At 34.9% G+C, this 12,082-nt stretch overlaps 1 long non-coding RNA gene across 1 annotated transcript; it reads left to right on the top strand.

Moving 5' to 3' along the window:
• Positions 1 to 2,286: 2,286 nt before the first annotated feature.
• On the top strand, positions 2,287 to 8,002 carry LOC110211005 (uncharacterized). Its single transcript, XR_002325238.2, has 2 exons — positions 2,287 to 2,585; positions 7,657 to 8,002. It is a non-coding gene; the product is annotated as an uncharacterized LOC110211005 (long non-coding RNA).
• The last annotated feature ends 4,080 nt before the right edge of the window (positions 8,003 to 12,082 follow it).

Raw genomic sequence — 12,082 nt, 5'->3', positions numbered from 1 at the left:
TATATTCATACATTTCTTAAAGAGGTAAATCACTGAAAACCTACACATTTCTTCTTGGCCAGAGGATCTTAAAATGTCTGTTCCAACTCTAACAATCTGTGAGTCTGAAACTATCTGTTCCTTAGCTAGTGGCATAATCCACAAAGAGTGATGATATAGTTAATTTGGTTATCAAGTCACCCCAAGGAGTCTTAGCAAATGGGATTCTTTAGAAACTTGGTACAATGCTTGGAGCAACAGCATCCCTTACTACAGACTGACAAATTAAACAAAAAATAAACTGGTCTTATCACCAACAAAATTCAATTAAGTGAAATTGTATGGAATCTACACAAAAATTTGAGAGGGAAATGATTATGATAGGTCAGAATAATCTGTAAAAATTTCATGGAAGAAATAGGATTTAGACAGGTTTTGAAAGGTACATAGCATTTCAAAAGATGGAGACATCTGGGAACCCAAGGCTAAGAGATTAGCATTAACAAAGGCAGAAGGAAATTTTTATGATTCAATATTATTTGTGGGGAGGGCATAGGTAGGAGATCTCTCTAGCTACAGTTAAAGGTTTGGATTGGTGAATAACAAAATAATCTATTGTATGACTCAGATGGGGACAGATTAGAGAGGATCTTAAAAGTTAGATGGAGGACTTTAGACTCAATATAAGAAATAAGGAAGAACCACCATAGATTCTTAACAGGGAAATGTCATGAGGAAAATAAGAATTTGGGAAGATTAGTTTAGGGTAAACATGTCAGATATTGGGGAGTGACTGGAGGCAAGAAAGTTAGTTGAAAAGCAGCAATATAGAAATTGAGTGATAGAGTCTGGCCTAGAATAGTGAGGAAGAGGTGAATTCAAGAGAGGGTATAAAGGAAGAAACAATAGGACTGGTGAGATACTTGATCAAGAGAATGAAAGGCAACAAAGGATGACTCCAAGGTTTCTAACCCAAGAAACTAGAGTAATAATAGTGTAATTGACAGACACAAAAGCGCAAAAAAGGGAATCAATTCACAGTACAATTGTCAATAAATCAACAAACTTTTATTAAGCACCTACTGTGTTCTAGGCATTGTGCTAAGGGCTGGGGTTACAAAAAGAGGCAACAGATGGTCCCTGCCATCAAAGAGCTCTCGATCCGACTAGCAAGTGGTTTAAGTAATTTTTAAAACAGTGGTAGGTTGTGCCAAGTCATAAATATTTTTTCACTCAATCATCAATTTTAATGACTTTTGTTCAGTTATACTTCTAATTCTACATCACTGACCTTAGACTGTTCAACTCTTGAATGTCTGATAGTTGATCACTGAATAACACTAAAGAATTGAGTCATTCAGTCAGTGAACATTTATGGCATATCTACAATGTACAATACTCACTACCCTGTCTGAGGAGTATAAAAAGATTGCAGAATTTAGAATCCCGAAGTTGGCAGCATCCTTAAAAGTTTGCTCAATCAAAGCATGAATCGTTTCTACAAGATGTATAGCATATCCAAACTCCACTTGAAGACTTCAGCCAATGGGAAACTTGCTACTCCTTTCTAGCAGTTGAATATCAATCATAATAATTATTATTATTATCAACCAAATTTATATATTTTATTTATATATAATATATGATATATAACATATATGCTATATTACTTACAATGTTTTTTCTTCTCTGTGACTCTGAAGTAGGCAGTGCTGTTAAGTAAGACACATTCCCTTTCTATAATCAATGTACTCCATTATGACTTATCATATCAAATGTATCTGATTGGCTAGGTATACTTGTCTAAAAGACACCATCAAATATACACAGACATATATAGATGACGGCATATATGTGATTATATATGTGTACATATATATATATATGTATAATATATATATATATATATATATATATATATATATATATATATATATATACATATATATATATACACATACATACTTGCTTTAGGATACACTAAGTGAACTGCTTAACTTCTTTAAAGATTCTCCTAAATAATATTGGAAATGTGACAATAATTAACACATAAAAGCAAGAAAGATTAGAGGCAAAATCTCCAATTATCTGAACTCTACCAACACCATAAAATCTAGTCTTTTAAAGGACCTAAAAAGTCATCTAGTTCAGCCCCAATCTGAGCAGAGACCTCTACAATATCTCTGATCTGGTCATCTCACCCTTGTTTGAAGTCTCTCAGTAATGAAAAGAAACTCACTAGCTCTGGGTCAGCTCATTCTACTTCTAGAACCCACTGAGTGTTAGGAAATCTGTTGCTATGTTACACAGAAATCTACCTCTCCGAAACCTGTTTCTTCTAATTATTCCCTCTGGGACCAAGCTGAAGAAGCCCAATTCCTCCAGTTTTCATATAAAAAACCTTCAATATTTGAAGACAGTGAACATGTTCCCTGTAAACTCTTTTCTTCTCTGGTTTAAACATTACCAGTTCTTCAACTGATCAGGTCACCTCCAGCTTGTCAAAGCTCTTCCTACTAGATAGCTCCTCAAACTGGACTCAGTTCTTCCTCTGTGATCTGACAAGGCTGGAGGACGACAGACCCATTACCTCCTTTATCCTTAATGTGAGTTCTAAGTTCTGGCAGACATTTCACACAGTAGACTTATATGGACCTGGCTCTTTATTAAGACTAGAGGGATTTTTTTATATACATACATAAATTGTTGACTCTTTCATTCTGTACTTCTGTGGTTGATTTTTTTTCAATTCAAATATAAAACTTTACATTTTCCCCATACTAAATACTTTATTAGATCCTCTATGAAAAACATAAGGGATGTTATAATCATGCTAGATGAGTACTGGTTGTGAGCTGAACTGGGGAGGCAGTATTCATCTCAAAAATCACAGATAGAAAGTAGCAAAGTTGTGGAAAATTGCACACAAAGAGTTGACATGATTTAACAGAAGCAGGTGGAACCAAATCTGAAATCACCACCCAAAACTGACCCAAGAGAAACATTTGAAGGACAAAATGAAGAACTCATCTATTGCTGGGTACAGCTAGTTTGCTCAATGTAGTTGGCACTAGTATACAACTAGTATAGAGCACTGGACCTGGAGTCTGGAAGACTTGAATTCAAATTTGACCTCAGACACTTAACAGGTATGTGACACTGAACAAGTCACTTTGCCTTTGTCTGCCTCAGTTCCCTCATCCATAAAAAGGGGGTAATAATAGTATCTTCTTCCCAAGGTTGTTGTGAAGACGAAATGAGATAATTTTTGTAAATACTGTATACATGTTTATTATTATCATTGTTATTATTATTAATGGTGGTGGTGGTGGTACGTGGTAGCATCCTGTTCACAGATTTATGGGTACTAAACCTGAGCAGCTATGGAAACCTTTCAGGTAGATACAATGGCATCACAACAGCACAAAAAGTCTGAAGCCTGAGATATTATACCCCACATTCAGGACTAGAGCCCAACTTCCACACAAAGTCAAGAGACAAGAAGTAAGCCACTAGAACAAACAAACAAATAAATAATAGTGATAATGAGTAAGCAAAAAAGAAAGAACTCAACTATAGATAGCTAGATAGAGAAGATCTGGGTTCAAACTCAGAAGAATGTTATGGAAGTTAACAAAAAAACTACTGCTATCTCAAGAAAAAAAGGAAAATGGTCACAATCACTAAAAGAGTTTTTGGAAGGGATTACAGACAACTTTAAAAATCAAATAAGAGAGATTGCAGAAAAAAATAGGAAAAAAGAGTAATTCAGATAAATCAAGAAAATTATGGAAAGAAAGTCAACCAATTGGGGGGAAAAGTAGCAAATGATTATATTAAATTTATGTGATTCACTTTATTGTGATATCCACTTTATTGCAGTGGTCTAGAAATGAATCACAATACCTTCAAGTATGGCTGTATTTTCTTTTCCTTACATACAGTAGTTCATCTCCCATTTACCCATAGAGAAAACTTTTTACCATTACATCTGCCTTTTGGAGTCTATCTTCAAGACTCTGCTCCAGTACTACCTTTTTCAAAAGACCTTTTGTGAAAGTACCTACCTGAGCTGAAAGTGCCTAAGCATCCAGGTTTACTTGAGGTATGCTTTTTGTTTGTTTAATATTTTATAGATATACTTACATTTGCACATTTTTTCTTCTCTGGTAGAATGTAAACTCACTGAAGGTAGAAGTTGCTTAATTTTTTTTTATTCTTATCTGCCGAATATAGATCAGTGACCATGATTGCACCCACTGAATAAATTCTTCTTTATTTAATATATACTAAAAAAAAAAGGTGGACAATGAGATAATAAAATGATCTTTTTTAAAGATGATATGATGATATATTTAGAAAAGCCTAGAAATTCAACTAAAAAGTTAGTTGAAACAATCAAGAATTTTAGCAAAGTAGTGAGATATAAAATGAACATGCATAAATCATTAGCATTTATTTATATCACCAACAATACCCTGCAAGAAGAGATAGCAAGAGATACCCAATGTAAAGTTTCTATAGATGGTATAAAATACCTGGGAGTAAGTCCGCGGAGGCAAATCCAGGAATTACATGAACATAATTGTAAAATACTTTTTATACAGATAAAGTCAGATGTATATAATTGGAGAAATATTAATTGTTCATGGCTGGGCAGAGTAAAATACAAATGACAACTCTACGAAACTAATCTACTTATCCTATGTCATCCCAATTAAACTACCAAAAACTATTTTATTGAGTTAGAAAAAAATAATAATGAAATTCATTTGGAAGAACAAAAGGTCAAAAATGCCAAAGGAAGCATCGAAAATGAAAAGGGTGAATTCACACCAATGAAGAGGAGATCAAAAAATATCAAAGGAATTAGTGAAAAAAATATGAAGGAAGGAGGTCTACCGGTATCATATGCTAAACTATATTATAAGGTGGTAATTATCAAAACTATCTGATATTGGCTAGAAATAGAAAAGTGGATCAGTGGAATAGAGTAGACATATAATACAAAGGAGTAAATGATTATATTAACCTTGTGTTTCACAAAAGTAAAGATGTAAGCTTTGGCGATAAGAATACACACACATATCCATACATACATACATACATACACATATACATACACACATTGTGTGTGTGTGTGTGTGTATGTGTGTGTGTGTGTGTGTGCACAGCAAATGGTGGCCTTCTCTAGTATGGTATAGGGAGAGAGAAAGACAATTCAGATCTTAAAATGTAATAAAAAGAAGAAAATGTCAATTAAGTATTAGCCATATTTTCGTCAAAACGATTAAGTGTGTACTTGCTTCTTTCCTCTTTATTATTTTAAAGCTGCTTTTGGTAAGCATTTGTTAAGAAAAATAATATTCACTTAAGACACTAAGTCCAGAGCAAGTTGTCCTGTAGCTGTGGACTCCAGATATGGTCCACAAATCTAAGGGGAGAAAAATAATTGAGTTTTTTTAGATTATACAAAATATTTGTATCTAACCCTAGCATTTACAGCCTGAACTTATCATAGGATCCAAATTTTGTTTTTTAAAAGACCTTCAAACCCAATTACTTCCTACCTTTCTTGGAAAACTTTTCTAAAACCCTTGCCTTCCTCAAAAGTGAAGTAAGTGATAGTGGGATTGTGATGGTTAATTAACTTTAATATCACTAATAAAGGAGACTGATGCTATATGCAGATTGGAGAAAAATACCTACATATATTAAACTTTTCTCTGTCACAATATTAACCTTCTGAATATGAGGAATGTGCCTTCTCTATCTTGTGTAATATTTAACCCAGGACCGTGTGTAAGCAGGCATGTAGATGTTTGACCTCTTACAATTGGAATTTGATCCTGGTTTCTCTGCATTGAGAGTAGCTATTATCACCAGTGTTAGAAACGAACTGTAATATTTGACAGAGAAAATCGTTCCCTGACATTTTCATCTAATAAATATTAATTTAATACCTCCTATTTCTAAGTTGTTGTGAGGTTCTTCCTTATATAAAGGCATCATTTGCCTCCCTCTAATTTTCAACCCATTGATGTTAGTGCAGCCCTCTTAAGGAGATATAAGACAAAAATCTATTCCCTCTGCCATATGCCAGCACCACAGGTATTTGAAAATAGTCATCCTATACTCCCTATGAGTTCTGTTTTCCAGGCTAAATAGTTCTAATTCCTTCAAGAATGCTTCATTTGACATTTTGAGGCTTTTCAACCTCTTCCTTTCCCTCTAGATGAGCTCCAATTTTGTATGGGTTTTTCCTTAATTGTAATGCTGAGAACCAAATGTGACCATAATATTCTCAATATGGAGTAACGAGAACAGTGGATAATCAAATTATTACCTCTTTGGCAACAAATTTTACTTTTATTAATATTGCCTGAGATGACATATGACAATAATACCACATATGTTGATGGAAATTGAGTTTATAGGCATTTATACACGGTACCTAGCCCTACTATCCCCATCAGGAAACATGCAGTTGGATGTAGCTTTTACCATTACAATTAGTTCTATCTTGGGCACCTTCTTTTCTCTATATATATTTTCTGTTTTGGTAACCTCATTAGCTTCCATGAGTTCAACTATCAGTTCTATGCAAATGACTCCCAGATCTATATACACAGTTACTGCTTTATTTCAGGTTTTTGTCACCTCTCACCTAGATTACTGCTGCAATAGTCTCATAACTGGGCTTCCTACTTCAACTACAACCCACACATCGCTGCTAAAGTAATTTTCTTTTTTGTTTGTTTTTTGTTTTTGTTTTGTTTGGTTTTTGCTAGGCAATCGGGGTTAAGTGACTTGCCCGAGGTCACACAGCTAGTTAAGTGTCAAGTGTCTGAGGCTAGATTTGAACTCAAGTCCTCCTGACTCCAAAGCCAGAGCTCTATCCACTGCGCCACCTAGTTGCCCCTAAAGTAACTTTCTTAAAGAAGAATCTGACCATGTGACTCACCTATTCAATAAACTCTCATGGCTTCCTATTGCCTCTAGGATAAAACATAAGCTATTGAGTTTTGCTTTTAAAGTCCAACCAGTTTCAATTTATCTTTCTAGCTTTACTGGCACAAGCTGTTCTCATGCCTGGAATGCCCTTGTTCCTTACCTCTGCTTCATAGAGTTCTTCTCTTCTTTAAGATGTAGCTTAGACACCATTTTCTATATGACGCTTGGCACAAAGTAGACACTTAATAAATACTCAATGCTAATTGATTGGTTGTGATTTTAAATGTCATCAAGGGTACAGTGATTTCTACAGTTACCTGCTTATTTTTCAGGCTCTTAGTTTTTCTGCATCTTTACAATGTCCTCAGGATGACATAAAAAGGCAGTGGAGTCAGATCTGGGTTCCTTTTAAAAGGAATGAGAATTAGAATGTGGTAGCACCATAAATAGCCATTAACAACAAGTCTGAATTTATTAGTTGACAACGGGCCCAGAGAGAATAGGAGTGATTTATTGTATTCTACCATTATCTAACTATTCTAATTTTGGCAAGTCACTTCACCTCTGTGCCTCAGTTTTCTTATGTTAAAAGAGGGGCTTGAGCTAGGTGATATCTACGGTATGATTTCACTCTAACATCCTTGTTCTGTTTTTGCCTGTAATGTAAAGAGAAGAATTGGTTTTAATTAGGTCATTCATCCCATCCTTTCTTCTTTGCATTAGGTCTAGATGTCTACTGGAGAAGGAAGACGAAGAATCATTGGTCCTGGCTAGCATACAGCAGAAGTCATAGCAATCAATTAAGAGACCCATTAATGTTACACTACAAGCAAAAATAACTAGATAAGTAGAGCTGGCAGCTGGTCACGTCACATGCCTTGAGAGGATCAAACCACTCTCACATATCTTAATTACTGCCCTGCCTCAGTACCTAGATTTTCCACCATGGTGAGAGGTAGCTAAGAACAATGGGATCAGTGGACTTAAAAACAAAAGACACAGATGTGATTGAGTCCTGGCTCAGATGCACAATCTATGTAACTTAATATCTTTCCAAGGCACAGATTAATTTTTTTTCATTTGTATCATGGGCACAATAATAAATTCACTAGCCACTTCAGAGTTGTGAATAAAACATTTTGCAAGCTATCAAACTCTACATGTTTGAGTTCTTATTGGCTGTATGGTTCCTTTGGATTAAAGCCATATATATTCACTATTAAAGGTCATTATTAAATCAAATTATTTTCAGCTGTAAGAGGAAACACCTCAGTAATTCACATTTCTATAGCACTTTTGAGTTTTACAAAGAGTCTTCCTCTCAACCTCTCAATTAAGCCAGGTCATAAAAGAACTATTATCCCCATTGTACAGATGAGGAAACTAAGATCTAGGATAATGAAATGACTTAATCAAAGCTGTATTGCTAGTAAGTGGCAGGGCCTGGGCTCAAACTTTATCCTCTAACTACAAGCCAAGTTCTCTTGCCCTCAGACCATGCTATCTTTCTGAGTTAAGCTATAATTCACCAAATGCATACATATTATAGAAGGGTAGTCAATGAGAAAAGGGTTCTCATCTGTAAAATGGGGACAATCTTCATAAAGCACCAGACTGTTTTGAGACTCAAATGAGGTGATATATGTAAAGGGCTATATGTTTAGAGCTTTATATAAAAGGGAGATCTTACTATTATTACCACATCCAGGACTAGTAATTTTCGATGGTGAAAGAGGCAAAGGTAAAGTGTTATGGAGCATAAGCACTGCTCAAGGAGCACAGTCCTGATTGTTATCAGGCCTGAAGAAGTTATGTTCACCTAAACAGCATCCCAAAGAGAGCTTCCACCTTAATTTATTAAATATTATTTCTTAAATTAACTGTAGAAATCTTCACTAACTGTTGCCCATATCCTTCTATCAAATCCCTTAATCTACTGCAATTACATAAATATGAAATTTAATGATTATATAATTTAATAATGAAGTCAATAAGAGCATGATGATGTAGGTAACTGTTTACAATATTTTAGCTGGGAAAAAGATCGCAGCCTGTAACCATCATTGTAACTGCAGATGACTTCTGAAAATACACACCCAGCATTTAGCTCTCTCAAGAGACCAAGAAAAGTCTCTTTTTGAGAGTTCTCTTCATCCTCTTCATAAAATAAAGATTGAAACAGCACCATAAAGAAGGAAAACCTCTGTCTCTCATGATTCAGTTTTGTTTTCATTTTCTCCAAAGCCATCTTCTTCACTTTCTCAGAAGCCTTCTCTACTAACTTCCCTCTCCTCAATCTCCCAAAATCTACTAAGATAGACCTCTCTCAAAAAATGACAGCTAAAACTATACTGTCCAAAACTACTCTACCTCTTATGGAGACAGCGTAGTTTCTATAGCCTCTGTAGGAAAGTTGTTTAAAGTAGGGGTTTCATTAAATTGTCCATGTAGCGTTGACCTCAGTTTTCTAGTGAGAAGAGAAGAGGGAATATGATGCATGTTTATTAATGTAAGTGAAAATATCCTAGCAACTTATTTCCATCTATTTTAACTATTCAATCTATGGAACAAAAAGGATTGACTGTAAGTGGAAGTTATGTAGCATAGTGCATATAGTACTGAAATTGAAGTCAAGGCTGTTGAATATAACTCAGACACTTCCTACCTATGTGACCCTGCTCAAGTCTGCCTCAGTTTCCTCATCTGTAAAATGTGGATAGTAATAGCATCTACCTTCCAGGTTGCTGTGAGAATCAAATGAAATAATTGACATAAAACGCTTTTCAAATGTTAAAATAGTGGCTATGATGACAAAATATGGATACAAGCATGACATTTGGGCAGTGGGAAATGCATTTTGAAAATGAACTGTGATATTGCCCTCTTTCTGATCATAATCTTTCCTCTAGGCCTGATCTTTGACTCAAACAGCCATTCTTTAAGTAATATCACTGAATTGAATTACAATATTTTTTCAAGATTGAATTCACTTGGAGAATTTACATATGAAAAGCATAACTTCACTCTTTTCAAAATGAGATGTTGGGTTTCTTTAGGCCAATAATAGGATTCTTTTTTCCCCTAGTATTATTCTACTTAATATATATTTTAATAGTATTGTCTGTTTTCCCAATTACCTCAAGACAATTTTTGGTATTCATTTTTTATAAGATTTTGAGTTCCAAATTTTTCTTCCTTCCTCTCTCCTCAACTCTTCCTAAAATGGTAGGCAATTAGATATAGGTTATACATGTGTTATCATATTTCCATATTAGTCACAGTTCTGAAAAAAGAAACAGATCAAAAGAGAAAAAAACACAAAAAGCGAAAAAAAGTATGCTTTGATCTTCATTCAGAGTCCATCAGTTCTTTATGTGGATGTGGGTAGCATTTTCCCTTATGAGTCTTTTGTACTTGTTTTGAATTATTATGTTGCTGAGAAGAGCTGAGTCATTCATATTTGATCATCATGTGATGTTGCTGATACTGTGTATAATATTTTCCTGGTTCTGCTCATGTTACTTTGCATCTGTTCATACAAGTTTGTCCAGGATTTTCTGAAATACACCTGTTCATCATTTCTTATTGAACAATAGTATTTCATTACATTCATATACCACAGTCTGTTCAACCATTACCCAATTGATGTGTATCCCCTCAATTTCCAATATTTTGCTACCACAAAAAGGGCTTCTATAGATGTTTTTGCACATGTAGGTCTTTCCCCTTTTTTATGATCTCTTTGGGATATAGACCTCATAGTGGTATTGCTGTATCAAATAGTATGAACAGTTTTATTGCCCTTTGGGCATGGTTCCAAATTGCTCTCCAGAATGGTTGGATCAGTTCTCAACTCCACCAACAGTACATTAGTGTCCCAATTTTCCCACATCCTCTCCAACATTTACCATTTTCCTCCTTTACTATATTAGCCAATCTGATAGGTGTGAGGTGGTACCTCAAAGTTGTTTTAATTTGCATTTCTGTAACCAAAAGTGATATGGAACATTTTTGCAAATGCCTATAGATTGCTTTGATTTCTTCATCTGAAAACTGTTTGTTCATATCCTTTGATCATTTATCAATTGGGGGATGGATTGTGTTGTTATAAATTTGACTCAGTTCCTATATATTTGAGAAATAAGGCCTTTATCAGAGATACTTGCTATAAAGATTGTTTCCCAACTTTCTGCTTTCCTTCTAATCTTGGTTGCATTGGTTTTGTTTGTACAGAAGCTTTTTCATTGAATATAGTTCAAATTATGTATTTTACTTTGTGTCATAGTCTCTATCTTTTGCTTAGTCATGATCCTGTAACTCATTTAACTTCTCCTTTAAGAATTTGGATGCTATACCACTTGGTGGATATATGTTTACTAGTGATATTACTTCATTGCCTATGGTACTTTTTAGTAAAATGTAGTTTCCTTCCTTATCTCTTTTAATTAGGGCAATTTTTGCTTTTGCTTTGTCTGAGATCAGGATTGCTGTCCCTCCTTTTTTAAAATTTCACCTGAAGCATAATAAATTCTGCTCCAGCCCCTTACCTTTACTCTATGTGTGTCTCTTTGCTTCAAGTGTGTTCCTTGTAAACAACATATTGTCCAACTCTGGGTTTTGCTCCCCTCTGCTATCCACTTTCATTTTATGGGAAAGTTCATCCCATTGACATTCATAGTTATGATTACTAACTGTATATTTCCCTCCACACTACTTTTCCTTCTGTTTGTCCTCTCTCTCCTCTCACTTGTTCCCTCCTTGACAGTGCTTTCTTTCCCTAGTCTGCCCTTTCTTCTGTCAATCCCCCCCCTTTACGTAATCTCCTTTCCTCCTACTTCCCTGTCCAGTAAGATAGATTTCTATATTCAACTGATTGCACATATTATTCCCTCTTTGAGCCAATACTGATGAGATTAAGGTTCAAGCATTGTCCATCACCCACCCTTCCATTTTTCCTTCCTCTGTAATGGTTTTTTTGTGCCTTTCCATGTGTAATAATTTGTCCTTTTCTACCTCTCCCTTCATCCTGCTCCTCATGTTCTCCTTTCTCATCCCTCAATTATTTTTATATGTCATTCCCTCAAATTCACCTTATATCCATACCCTCTGTCTATGTATATTCCTTCTAGCTATACTATTATTAGTACAA

This window comes from Phascolarctos cinereus, unplaced genomic scaffold, assembly GCF_003287225.1.
Source record: "Phascolarctos cinereus isolate Bilbo 61053 unplaced genomic scaffold, phaCin_HiC Scaffold_1;HRSCAF=81, whole genome shotgun sequence".
NCBI classification, from domain to species: domain Eukaryota; kingdom Metazoa; phylum Chordata; class Mammalia; order Diprotodontia; family Phascolarctidae; genus Phascolarctos; species Phascolarctos cinereus.
The sequence above is the reverse complement of the archived record's forward strand: the minus strand, read 5'-3'. Positions and strand labels throughout refer to the sequence as shown.